This window comes from Furipterus horrens, unplaced genomic scaffold, assembly GCF_987537825.1.
Source record: "Furipterus horrens unplaced genomic scaffold, mFurHor1.1.pri manual_scaffold_17, whole genome shotgun sequence".
NCBI lineage: Eukaryota > Metazoa > Chordata > Mammalia > Chiroptera > Furipteridae > Furipterus > Furipterus horrens.
Genome location: NW_028327187.1, coordinates 77,435,924 through 77,450,669, shown reverse-complemented (window position 1 = coordinate 77,450,669; position 14,746 = coordinate 77,435,924). Strand labels below are relative to the sequence as shown.

The following is a 14,746-nucleotide window of genomic DNA, read 5'->3' as shown; positions in this document are numbered from 1 at the left end:
AAACTATTAATTGGACACCAGCTATGATACAAAAGCACTCTTAAGGTTTGAGAGCAAAAAGATGGATAAAATAGAACTTTTGAGAAGAAAATTATTCTGTTATACAATATATTGTTATGAGGCAGGAGAAATACTAGGATATATATATTTTGATATAGAAAAATTATTAAACAAATCCAAGATGGCAGAGGAGTAAGTGGTAGCTACAGTAACCTCCTCCCAGGACCAATCTGGAATTACAACAAATTTGGAGAAGTCATTCAGAATAACCAACTGAACACTAGCTGCAGAGAAGCCTTATAACCAAGAACAGATAGAAGAAAGCACTTTATCACAATGTGACTGGTACAGAGTGTGGAGGAAATGCAGGAGAGCTGGCTGGGCTCATATGGGATGCAGATAAAGTACTGGAGGTAATTTCAGCAGCCAGGTAGTTCTCCCTGAGAAGTCGGGGTCTAAATCCCAAGCTGGAGTCTCCAATCTATAGCATCAGAGCTGGAACGGAACCCACATAACGTCTACTGTGAAAAGCAGCAGGGTTTCTGTCTGCCAGGGAGAGACAGCTGGAGTCACAAAGAGCTTTTTAAAGGGCCAGTGCATAAAATTTCATTTGGGCCACTTACCCTGGGCTCTGGCAATAGGGTGGCAGAGTGCACTAGAGATGCCCGAGGAAAGATTGGGGATGGTGAAGAGAACTGAGGGAGCAGCCAGTAGGATCCCCATGCTGAGTCATCCCCCATACAGTAGAAACCATATTACTCAAGCAGACCATCCCCTCTGGGTGGCATCAGCCTAAGGGGAAGCAATAGGCCATAGCAAGAGACAAAGAAGGACATTTCATAATACTTAAGGGACCAATTTATCAAGAAGATATAACCCTTATAATCATGTACATATATGCACCCAACATAGGAACACCCAAATATATAAGGAAAATCTTGGAGGACTTCAAGAAGGATATCAACAGCAACACACTCATAGTAGGGGACTTTAACACCTCATTGTCAACAATGGACAGATCTTCCAAGCAAAGAAACAACAAGGATATTGGGGCATTGAGCAACACTCTAGATCAAATGGACTGAATTGATACATTTAGAACATTTCATCCCAAGAAGCAAAATATACATTCTTTCCAAGTGTACATGGAACATTCTCAAAGAGAGACTACATGGCAGGACACAAAATAAGCCTCAACAAACTCAAGGAAACTGAAATCATATCAAGCATCTTCTCAGACTATAATGGCTTAAAATTGGAAACCAATCTCAAGGTAAAAACTCAAAAACATTGAAATTCATGGAGCCTGAATAACATGCTACTAAACAATGAGTAGGTTAACAGTGAAATCAAGGAAGACATCAAAAAGTTCTTGGAAACAAATGAAAATGAACACACCACAGCCCAAAACCTATGGGACACAGTGAAGGCAGTCTTGCGATGGAAGTTCATAGCAATACAGGCCTACCTAAAAGGATAGAAGACTCTCAGATAAACAATCTAACCCTACAACTACAAGACCTAGAAGAATAACAACAAAACCCAGAGGAAGCAAAAGGAAGGAAGTCATCAAGATCAGAGCAGAATTAAATGACATAGAGACTAAAAGAATAATTCAAATGATCAATAAATCCAGGAGCTGGTTCTTTGAAAAGATAAATAAAATTGACAAGCCTTTAACTAGACTCATCAAGAAGAAAAGGGAAAGGACCCAAATACATAAAATCAGAAATGGAAGAGGAGAAATCACAACCAATACCACATAAATATAAAGGATTATAAGAAATCGCTACAATCAACTATATGACAAGAAATTTGACAACCTGGGTGAAATGGACACATTTCTAGAACATATGATCTTCCAAACTGAAACAAGAAGAATCAGAAAGCCTGAATAGGCCAATAACAACTAGTGAAATTGAATCAGTAACCAAAAAACTCCCAGCATACAAAATCCCTAGACCAGACGGCTTCACAGGTAAATCTTATCAAACATTTAGAGGAAGAGCTAACTCCTGTCCTTCAAAAACTATTTCAAAAATTTCAAGAAGAAAGACTCCCAAACTTTTCTATGGGGCCAGTATTATCCTAATTCCAAAACCAGGTAAAGACACAGCAAAGAAAGAAAACTACAGGCCAATAGTGTTAATGAACATAGATGCGAAAATCCTCAACAAAATATAGGCAAACCGAATCCAGCAGTACATTTAAAAGACCATACACCATGAACAAGTGGGATTCAACCCAGGAGTCAAGGATGGTATAATATTCGCAAGTCAATAAATGTAATACACCACATAAACAAAATGAAAGACAAAAATCACATGATCATATTAATAATGTTGAAAAAAAGCATTTGATAATGTATAGCACCCATTTTTGTGACAAAAACACTCAGCAAAGTGCGAACAGAGGGAGTGTACCTCAACATAATAAAGGCCATATATGAGAAACCTACAGCCAACATCGTACTCAACAGTTAAAAACTAAAAGCTTTCACCTTCAGTTCAAGAACAAGACAAGGGTGTCCACTTTCACCATTTTTATTCAGCATAGTATTGGAAGTCCTAGCCACAGTGATCAGAACAAGAAAAAGAAAGAAAAAGCATCCAAATTGGAAAGGAAGAAATAAAACTGTCGTTATTTGCAGATAACATGATAGTATATACAAAAAACCCTATAGGCTCCACCAAAAAAAAAGTACTCAACCTAATAAGTGAATTTAGAAAAAATAGTGGGATACAAAGTCAATATTCAGAAATCAAAGTAATTTTTGTATACCAATGTAGGGAACCGCTCCTCGTGGTTTAGGGAATTGTAGTCCTGGCCTGAGCATTACTGCTGCCGGCATTCCGGTTGTGCTTGTCTTTAAGTCTCAACATAAGGCTGTGTGTGAAACATAACCGAAAGCCACTCAGAGGGTTTCCGTGGGAATTGGATTTAAATAATGCTTATTATGCTTTAGAACTTGATCTGCTTTATCATTAATGTAACATAAACAATCTCTAGCAAGGAATGTATGAAACCTTGCACCTACTGCCAGTGTGGCATCAAGATGTTTGATAGACCCCGACACAGACGGGTCACTGTACCCTCTGTAATCTGTTACTGTCAACTGTAATCCTAACACCTCCAAACTATTGATGATTCATGAATTTTGACCTTGTATCTCTCATGCGTATCCTCTTCAATAAAAGTCATGAGGGAAGAAGGTCTAATCGCTGTCCTCCACTAGAGAGAGCAGTCGCCTTCCTTCCCCCAGACATAATGAAATGTCCTGGGTAAAAGTTTGTGCATCAGACATAATAAAGTGCCCTGGGTAAAAGTTTGTTCTGCTGTGGTCACAAAGACTCTGCTGGACAGAGCAGCTTCCAACCGAGCCTAGGGTGTGTGAGGCACATTCACCTCATACCAACAATGAAATATCAGTTGCAGAAAGTAGGACAAAAATCCCATTTACTGTAGGATTAATAAAACAAGAAAAATAAAATACTTAGGAGTAAGCTTAACCAAGAAGGTAAAAGACCTATATTTGGAAAACTACATAATACTGAAGAAAGAAATTAAGGAAGGTACAAATAAATGGAAGCATATACCATGTTCATGGATTGGAAGAATTAATATCACTAAAATGTCCATACTACCCAAAGCAATCTGTAGATTCAATGTAATCCTGTTAAAACACCAATGACATATTTCACAGAATTAGAAAAAATATTTCAAAAATTTATGTGAAACCATAACTGACCCTGAATAGCCTTAGCAATCTTGAGAAAGAAGAACAAAGTAGGAGGGATCACAATACTGATGTGAAACTATATTCCAAAGCTGCTGTAATCTAAACAGTCTGGTTCTGGCATAAGAGCAAATACATAAATCAATAGAACAGAACAGGGAGCCCAGAAATAAACCCGAGGCTTTATGTTCAATTAATATTTGACAAAGGGAGCAGGAGCATAAAATGGAGTGAGAATAGCCTCTTCAATAAATGGATTTGGGAGATCTGGACAACTACATGCAAAAAGTAAATAAAACTAGACCACTAACTTACACCATACACCAGAATACACTCAAGATGGATCAAAGACTTAAATGTAAGCCGTGACACCTTAAAAGTCCTAGAGGAAAACATAGGCAGGAAAATTTCAGATATGCCATGTAACAATATTTTCACCGATACATCTCCTACGGCAAGGGAAATAAAGGAAAGAATAAACAAATGGGACTACATCAAACTGAACTGCTTCTGTTCAGCTAAAGAAAATATCAAAATGAAAAAGGAGCCAACTGTATGGGAAAACATATTTGCCAATAATACCTCAGACAAGGGTTTGATCTCCAAAATATATACAGAACTTATATGACTTTAACACCTAGAAGACAAATAATCCAATTAAAAAATGGGCAAAGGGTCTGAACAGACACTTCTCTAAGTAGGAAATACAGAGGGCCCTTAGGCATATGAAAGAATGCTCAACATCACTAGCCATCAGAGATGCAAATTAAAACCACAATGAGATATCACCTCACACTGACCAGAATGGCCATCATTAACAAATCAAGAAACAAGTGCTGGCAAGGACTCAGAGAAAAGGGAACCCTAGTGCATTGTTGGTGGGAATGCAGATTGGTGCAGCCACTGTGAACAACAGTATGGAATTACCTCAAAAAACTAAAAACGGAACTGCCTTTTGAACCAGCGATTGCAGTGCTGGGATTATACCCGAAGAATTCTAAAATGCCAATTCGAAATAACCTATGTACCCCAATGTTCACAGCAGCGTTATTTACAATAGCCAAGTGCTGGAAACAGCCTAAGTACCCATGAGTGGATGAGTGGATCAAAAAACTGTTGTACATTTACACAATGGAATACTGTGCAGCAGAAAGAAAGAAAGAAGGAATTCCCACCTTTCATGACAGCATGGATGAAACTAGAGAGTATTATGCTAAGTGAAATAAGCTAGGGGGTGAAAGACAAATACCACATGATCTCACCTATAACAGGAACCTAACGAACAAAATGAACAAGTGAACAAAATAGAACTATAGTCATGGAAACAAGGAACAGACTGACAGTGATGAGAGGAGAGTAGGAGGGGGATAATGGTGGAAAGAAGAGCAAGGGTCTAATAAAGGAACATGCGTAAATGAGCCATGGACATGGACAATAGGGTGGGAATTGACTGTGGGAGCACAGAGTGGGCAGGGCAGTGGAGAGCAATGGGGGTGGGGGGAATGGGGACATCTGTAATAGAACAATAAAAAAAGAAAAATTAAGACATTATTAAGTGCTTTAAAACAAATTGCAGAATAGTGTATATGATATGATATAATTTATATTCAAAATCTCTTATCTAAAACTATATTACTTAAGTACTTTATATACATATAAACAAAGAGAAAAATAACGGACACATGTGTTTTCTTCTTGAGATAGGATGACTGAAGAAAGACAAGTTTGGTGGCAAGGGTAATTTTGTCTATATAGTTTAGATTATTTGCAGTTAAATTATAGTCATGTATCATTTGTCTATACAAATAAATATAGGTATTCTAAATAATATAAGAATGTGTTCAGGTTTAATGGTAGCAGAATTAGACCAGCAATTGATTATGGAAGCCTAAAAAAAAAAAAAAGACACACAGAGGTAGACATCCCAGCACTTGTCTCAGTGAAGGATGTCTAGGGTGATGGAAAAAAAATATTAGTCTACACAACAGATATCTTTTTTGTGTTGGCAAATACATCAGGTATAAATCATGAAGCCAGTTATCAGCATCCTGTGACTTAATGTTTAAGAAGAAATGCTCCAGTAATTTTGCTTCCATTGTAATCTGCCTAGAAGTAAAAGTGGACTGTTATCCTCATAACAGATATATCTGATGTATATGAGAATTATATTTCTCAATATATTGTAAATAAATAAATTGTCTTTCTCATTTTATATCTTTCAGTATTGTGATATAATCCGCATAGTACCATCTTCTGATTTGGATGGGTTCTTGGACATGACCAAGATCGGGCAGTAGACCTCTAAGATTGAAGACCATGGCCTGGATCATGGTGAACTCACCAAAGCAAATAATGCCTGTGAGATGGCCCTGCAGCAGCCTATCAGTGCTCTCTTTTGGTGACACCCAGACCTTATTATATAACTTTGAATTTCTATAAATTCATTATGGTCACAATAAATTTTGTCTCTCATTGCTGTGTTAGTTTTGTATGACTACAATCCAGTAAATTGTGAATTTTCAGTAAATGTTTCATAATAACTCCAAATATAAAATATTACTAAAATTGGTGTCAAAACATGATCTTCTTCCTACAAATGGACATTTACTCATACTTTGTAGTATGAAAATATCAGGAAAGTGTATGTGGGGGGATAAGGAGTAAAATTAAAAAAAGAATTAAGTTTCTAGAATGTTCTTTTCACTCTACTGTCAATTTTTCTTTGGTATTTATCTCTGTGTTCTTTAATATCCATGATTCTACATAAAACCTCCGCTGCCTTGCAGCATACCTCTTCAGGGGAAAGGCTAAGGGAGTAAACCCCGACAGAAAATCCGGAGCCGGAGTCCCTAAGGCGGTTTGACGTTGTAGTCAACACCGGCAACTCCTGCGGCGCACCTGAAGCCAAGCTGTATTGACTCCGTCTTTCCCTTGGACCCTTCAGCTGCGAAGAGAGGGGGGGTCTGCTGCATGGGCAACAGCAGACCCTCCATATCACCCTGCCCAGGCTCTGTAGCTTCAGCTCCACTGGAGAGGACACTCCAGCATCATCGCAAGATGTCGATTCAACACGGGAGGAGACAGATACCGTGTCACTCCCGAGTCGGACTGCACAGCCATTCTCGGCGGTGCAGATAGACTCTTAAGAAGCTACACCATCGTCTCTCGAAACGGACGGCTGCCGACAACAACGACGACATCTTAAGTGTTTTCCTGGTCAAGATGGTTGGTATGATTATTATTTGTAATTTTCTACTTCATTTCTAAACTACTCAAATAAGTAGAATATATTAATCGAAAGCATTAATAAAAATTATGGTGGAAAATACAAGAATAGGAAAACCTCAGTCAGCAACCTTCAGTATTTCATATAATTCAAAATTGTTCAGAAATTTTATGGAAAATTAAAGTTAATTTTGGGGAGATCTTTACATTAAATAGTGCAGTAGAAGTACAATAATTAAACTAATATATTACTGTCATAGAAATATATATACACAGACGTGAACATAGGCTTATCTAAGAATTTAAAGGTGGCATTTCAAATTAGTGGGGAAGGGCTGAATCATTCACTAAATAGTGTTAAGAATATCTGGCTGATCATGTGGGAAAAAATTAGATCTCCCTCCTTGTACCATAAATTTAAATGAGACATCAAGTCACAAAAATATTAGAAGGAAACTTTGATAAATATTTATATTATTGTGGAATGGAGATAAACCCATAGATAACAATAATTCAGTCTTTAAAACTTATTGATTAAATAATTATGATGAGACAAATGCTAGTCCAAGGACTGGGAGTATCATGGTAAGATAGCAATCAGTATAGCTTAGTCTTACTAGGGAGAGCATATTATTAAACAAGTTATAACTCATGGCTGGATCCATGTGCTCAAGTTGCCCTCAGACACTTCTCCTTATCTCCCAGGTCAGCTTCCCTTTGCTTACTTTACTTTTAGCCAGGCCATTTTTTCATATTGAGAAAGATGGCACCCCACCACCTTCAGGATTACATTACATTAAGCTGACATATTCAGAAGGAGAGGTGATCTCTTTTCTAACTCCACATATAAATAGCTTGAAAAATACTTAATTTGACTCTGGATCACATATCAATTTATAGATGATTCACTATCCACCAGAGTAGGTGCTCCTATTGGACAGTCTAAGACTATGTTCACCACCAAAGAGAGGAAGATGAGTCTCCTTGATTGACAGCCTCACCTGAGTCATACTGAATCAGGGAGGGACAATTCCTAAAATTAAGGGAAGAGGGACAGATTGCAAAGTAATATGTTCACTATAAAGCTGGAGAATGATGAGTGGTAACTAGGCAGCCCTGACCAATGTGTCTCAGGTGCTTGGGCGTTGTCCTGCGAAGCTAAGGTTGCCAGTTTGATTCCTGGTCAGGGCACATGCCTAGGTTGTGGGTTCAGTCCCTGGTCAGGGGCACTTACAAGAGGCAACTGATTGATGTTTCTCTCTTACATCAATGTTTCTCTCCCTTTCTCCCTTCCCCTCTTTCTAAAAATAATTAAATAAAATCTTTTAAAAATAGTATTTAGGCAAACAGAAGGGGAAAGAGGATGTCAATCAGAGCCACCATGTGAAAGCCCAAAGGTGAGAAAACTGCATATTTGACAAATTTAAAGAAGGTAGATGGAGTGGTGAGAGATCAGGCAGGAGAAATATGTAGAGATCATAAGGAGATATGTAAAATTGTGTCACAGAATTTAGACTTTATACCAAAGGTTTTTTATTGCAGTAAAATATACATAAAATAAAATATACCATTTTAAGTGCACATTCACAATTATTTAATGTACAATCATCACCATCATCTATCTCCATAAATTTTTTCATCTCCCCAGACTAAAACTCTATACCCATTAAGAATCAAATTGTTTCTTCCTTCCCCCATCCCCTGAACACCACTGATCTACTTTCTGCTTATATGAATTGAACTACGTGAGTACCTTGTATCGGTGGAATTATGTGTGTATAGCTTATTTCACTTAGCATAGCACCTTCAAGATGTGTTCATGTTGTAGCAATGTAATAGAATTTCCTTCCTTTTTTAATTGTGCTGAAATGCATAATATAAATTTACTATATTAACCATTTCTTTTTTTTAAAAGATTGTATTTATTTTTAGGGAGAGGGAAAGAGAGGAAGAGAAACATTGATGTTCGAGAGATACATTGATTGGTTTCCTCTGACATGCCCCCAACTGAGGACCTGGCCTGCAACCCAAGCATGTGCCTTAACTGGGAATCGAACTGGTGACCTTGTGATTTGCAGACTGGTACCCAGTCCACTGAGCCACACCAGCCAGGGCTATATTAACCATTTCTAACTATACATTTCAGTCGTGTTAAGTATATTCATACTGTGCTACCAATCTCCTCTTCATCTAGCAACACTAAAATTCTATATACATTAAGCTACTCATTTCCCCCTCCCTCCAGCCACTCATAGACAGCATTCCACTTTCTCTTAGTTTGACTATTCTAGATACCTCCTATAAATAGAATCATATGGTATTTGTCTTTTTGTAATTGTCCTGTTTCACTTAGCATAATATCCTCAAGGCAGCATGTAATAAGATTTCATTCCCTTTTTAATATTTTTTTAAAGATTTTTTTTAGAAACATTTAGATTCACAGAAAAATTGAATATAAAGTACAGAGTTCCCATATACATGCATAGACTCCCTCATTATCAACATCACCCCCCAGAGCGGTCCATTTGTTACAATTAGTAAACCTACTTTGACCAATTATAATCACCCAAATTACACAGTTTACATTAACTCTTGGTGATTTACATTCTGAGGATTTGGACAAATGTATAATATATGAACATGATTATAATATTCTACAGAATATATTCACTGCACTAAAAATCATCTGTTTCATCTATTCATTCCTCCCAACTCCTGGCAACCAAACCACCGATTATTTTTTACTGTCTCCATACTTTTGCCTTTTCCTGAATACCATGCAGTTGAAATCATACAGTATGCAGCCTATTCAGATTGGCTTCTTTCACTTGGTAATATGCATTTAAGCTTCCTTCTAGTCTTTCCATGGCTTGATAGTTCATTTATTTTTAATGCTGAATAATATTCCATTGTATGGATGTACCACAATTATAAATCCATTCACCTACTGAAAAACAACTTGTTTGCTTCCAAGTTTTGGCAATTATTAATAAAGCTGCTATAGACATCCATGTGCAGATTTTGTGTGGAAAATTTTTCTTTTTTTTTTTTTTTTTTTTTTGTTTAAATACCAAGGAGCACAATTGCTGGACTGTAGAGTAAGGATTGCTTTACCTTTGTAAGAAATCACCAACTGTATTACAAAGTGGTTGTACCATTCTGCATTTTGGTGGGAGTTCTTTTTGCTCCATATTCTAGCCAACATTAACTATTGTCGGTGTTCTGGATTTTTGTCATCATTCTAATAGCTATGTAGTGGTATCTCGTTGCTTGAATTTTCATATCCCTGATGACATATGATGTGGAGCATTTTTCCATATGCTTCTTTGCCATGTATATCATCTTGATGACGTGTCTATTAAGGTCTTTGGCTCATTTTTAAAATCAGGTTGGTTGTTTTCTTATTGTTGTGTTTTAAGAATCCTTTGTATTTTTTTTTTTTTGAATAACAGTCCTTTTACGGGTATTTTCACCTCAATCTGTCACTTGTCTTCTCATTCTCTTCAAATTCTCTTTTACAGAACAGATGTTTGAAACATTAACGAAGTCCAGCCTATCAATTATTTCTTTCATGAATCATGCTTTTAGTGTTGTGTCTAAAAAGTCATTGTCAAGCCTAAGGTCATCTAGCATTACTCCTATATGATTTCTTAGGAATTTTACAGATTTTCATTTTGCATTTAGGTTTGTGATCTTTTCTGACTTAACTTTATTGAAGAGTGTAAGTACTGTGTCTAGATTTTTTTTTTTTTTGCATGTGGATGTCCAGTTTTTCCGTAACCATTTATTAAAGAAATTTTCTTGTTTCTTTGTATTGTATTTGCTCCTTGTCAAAGATCACTTCCTTGTATTTATGTGAGTCTATTTCTTGTCTTTCTATTCTGTTCCATTGATTTATTTGTCTATTTTTTTGCCAATATCACACTGTCTTGATTATTGTAGCTTTATTGTAAGTTTTGAAGCCAAGTAGCATCAGTCTTTCAACTTTGTTTTTCTTCAAAAATGTGTTGGCTACACTGGATATTGTGCTTCTACATACAAACTAACCACCTGGGATTTCGAGTGGGATTGCATTGAGTCTATAGATCAAGGTAGGAGGAACTGATATCTTAACAATATTGAGTCTTTCTGCAAGCATGAAATATCTCTCATTTATTTAGTTCTTGGATTTTGTTAGAGTTTCATAGTTTACCTCATACAGATCTTGTACATATTTTTTTAGATTCATACCTAAGTATTTTATTTTGCTGCATTGTAAATTGTATTGTGTTTTTAATTTAAAGTTCCACATGTTCATTACTGGTATGTGTAGGAAAGCAACTGACTTTTGTATATTAATCTTATACCCTGCAACCCTGCTATAATCACTTATTAGTTCCAGGTAGGTTCTTTGGTCAATTCTCTCAGATTTTCTGCATAGACTATTATGTCATCTGCAAACAAAGACAGCTTTATGTACTCATTTCAAAAATGTAAACCTTTTATTTCCTTTTCTTGTCTTATTAGCTAGTACTTCCAAGTACAGTGTTGACAAGGAGTGGTTACAGGGGACAACCTACTACTAGTGGGTAAGCTTTTAGTGTTTCACCATTATACATAATATTAGCTGTCTGTTTTTATAGACATTCATTATCAAGTTGAGGAAATTCCTCTTTAATCCTAGGTTATCGTTCTCAATATGTGCTAGACTCTGTCAAATGCTTTATCTCTGCACTTATTGATATGAACATGTATAGTTATTTAGCCTATTGATGTAATGGATTACATTAATGTGTTTTTGAATGTTGAACCAACTTGCATATCTGAGATAAATCCCACTTGATTTTGGTGTATATTTTTAAATATAGGTTGGATTCAGTTTGCTTATATTTTGTTGAAGATCTTTGCATCTATGTTTACAAGAGATACTGGTCTGTAGTTTCCTTTTCTGATAATGTCATTGTCTGCTTTTTGTATTAGGGTAATGCTGGCCCTGTAGAGTGAGTTGGGAAGTATTCTGCTTTTAGAAAAATGACATAATTTCTTTCTTAAAAATTTAGTAGACTTCACCCATGAGTCCACCTGAGCATGGCGCTTTCTCTTTTGGGAGATTATTAATTATTATTTCAATCTCTTTAATGAATGCAGGCCAAATCAGATTGTCTATTTATTTTTGTGTGAGCTTTGGCAAATAGTACCTTTCAAGTGATTGGTCCATTTCATTTATCAAATTTGTGTGATGAGAGGTTGCCCAGTGAGTCCTTCTCGCCGGTCCCTGTTCTGTGCACCACTTTAGAGGTTCCCTGTCCTGCAGCATCCTCAGTGCGGATGAAAGAACTGACTCAGAAATATCTTGTCTGAGGAGAGAGAACGGTGAGTGTCTCTCCTAGGAGATCACTGACCACTCTTTTCTCAGTCAGGGTTTTTATTGAGTTTGCTGCATGAAGAAATGCATGGGGTAAGCATGCAGACCTCCACCAAATGGTTGGGAGTAACAATAAAGGGAAACATAAATCAGCATAGGGAGATAGGTAGCAAGACTGTGAGGTGTCAAGGCATATCATAGAAGTCCAGATGTCTCTTTTTACTTAAAAATTTTGTTTTTACATTCTACCGATAAGATTTTGGGACTACACAGAGGAAGCAGGCTTAATCAGCTTCAAAGAGTACATTGCATTCCTATTCTACTTCTAAAATCCGGCAGAGTGTGGGACCAGCAGTATGGTATGTGGGGTATGGCAGCTACAGCCCTCTGTACCATACATACTCGTCTCCCACAGTGTGAGTAGAGTTGCTCATAGTATTCCTTTATTATCCCTTTAATATCTGTGGGATCTGTAGTGATTTCCTCTCTTTCATTTCTGATATTAGCTATTTATGCCTTTTTTCCCCTCAATTAGCCTGGCTAGAGGCTTATCAATTTTATTGATGTCTTCAAAGGAACACCTTCTTTAAAATGTATTTTTTAGCTTTTTCCAGCTTAATTAAGGTAAACTGACAAAACATTTGTATTTATGGTGATGATTTGATATATATATGTATGCATCTGATATGATTTTGACAAATTAATTAACATCTATCACTTCACATAGTTATATTGTGGTAAAATACTCATAACATAGAAATTACCACCTTAACCATCTTTAAGTTACAGTTAAATGATATTTAATTTCATATGATTAAGCAACCATAACCACCATTTATGTGCAGAATACTTTCATCTTGCAAAACTGAAACTGTGTACTCATTCAATAACTGTTCCTGACTCTCCATCTACCTAGACTCTGGCAACCACCATTCTAATTTTTTTCATCTTCCCTTTCCCCCCACAACTCAGCCGCTGATGAGCAATATTCTACTCTGTTACTATAAATACATATTTTTATTATATATATATATAAAATACATATTTTTATTATATATATATATATATATGTAATAATCCTTTCCACATATAATCACATATAAGAGAGATCATGCAATATTTGTCCTTCTGAGTCTGGCGTCTATCATTTGGCATAATGTCTTCCAGTTTCTTTTGTGTTGTTGCAAATGGCAGGGTTTTGTTCTTTCTGATGGATTAATAATATTTTATATATACAATATTCCCTCACTTATCGCAGGTATTACGTTCTAGATCCCCCTGCGAAGTAGGAACCTTACATTTAATCTCACTCTAAAACCTACGTAACTTTAACAACATATATATACAGTACCACAAAATCCCGCGATACAGCGAAAAATCTGCAATAAATAAATATATTTTTAAAAATCCCGCAATACAGTGAGGCCACGATAAGTGAACCGCAATATAGAAAGGGACTACTGTATGTATATATATTCACGTTATTTATACATTTTTAAATTACTTATTTGTCTGTTTATTTATTTATTTATTTTTAGAGAGAGGGGAAAGGAGAAAGAGAGGGAGAGAAACATCACTGTGTGGTTGCCTCTCACTCATGCCCCCAACTGGGGACCTGACGTGCAACCTAGTAATGTGCCCTGACTGGGAATCGAACCAGCGACACTTGGCTCTCAGGCCAACACTCAATCCACTGTATTTATACATTTATTCATCATTGGCATTTAGGTTGTTTCCATAGTTTGGCTAATATGAATATTGCCACAATGAATATGGAAGTGCAGATATCACTTCACAATAGTGATTTTATTTCTTTTGGATATATGCCCTGAAATGAGATTGCTGGATCAAAGGGGGTTCTTTTCTTTTTTCTTTTTTTAATTTTTAAGGAACCTGAAACCATTTTCTGAAATGGCTGTATCAGTATACATTTCCATCATAGTGTATGAGAGTTCCCTTTTCTCCACAATCTCATCAAAACTTATTAAATTTTGTCTTTTTGTTAATAGCCATTCTACCAGGTGAGAAATGATATCTCATTGTGTTTTTGATATGTAGTTCTCTGATTATTATTGATGTTGAACATCTTCTCATATACATGTTGGTTATTTTTGTCTTTGAAAAATGTCTTTTTGGGTTTTCATGCCCATTTTTAAATTGGATTATTATTATTATTATTATTATTATTATTATTTTATTAAATTTGAGTTTCTTATATATTTTGAATATTAATCCCTATTATTTATGTAGTTTACTAATATTTCCTCTCATTCCATAGGTTGTCTTTTTGTTGTTGATTGTTTCATTTGCTGTGCGGCAACTTTTTAGTTTCATGTAGTCCCACTTGTTTGTCTTTGCTTTTGTTGCCTTTGCTTTTTGTATTATTTTTTTTAAAAAGCATTGCCAAGACTGATGTCATAGAACTTTCCACCTATGTGTTT

General features: G+C 36.1%; 1 protein-coding gene across 2 annotated transcripts in view; it reads left to right on the top strand.

The window, feature by feature from the left end:
* The window catches only part of NBDY (negative regulator of P-body association), a 60,935-nt gene extending 54,648 nt beyond the window's left edge, over positions 1-6,287 (top strand). Inside the window, exon 3 of one of the 2 annotated variants that reach the window (XR_016508615.1) lies at positions 5,959-6,286. The gene's annotated coding sequence lies outside the window, so the exon portion shown is untranslated. Of the gene's footprint in view, positions 1-5,958 lie in introns of both variants that reach the window. The other variant, XM_090265026.1, reaches the window with a different exon arrangement.
* The last annotated feature ends 8,459 nt before the right edge of the window (positions 6,288-14,746 follow it).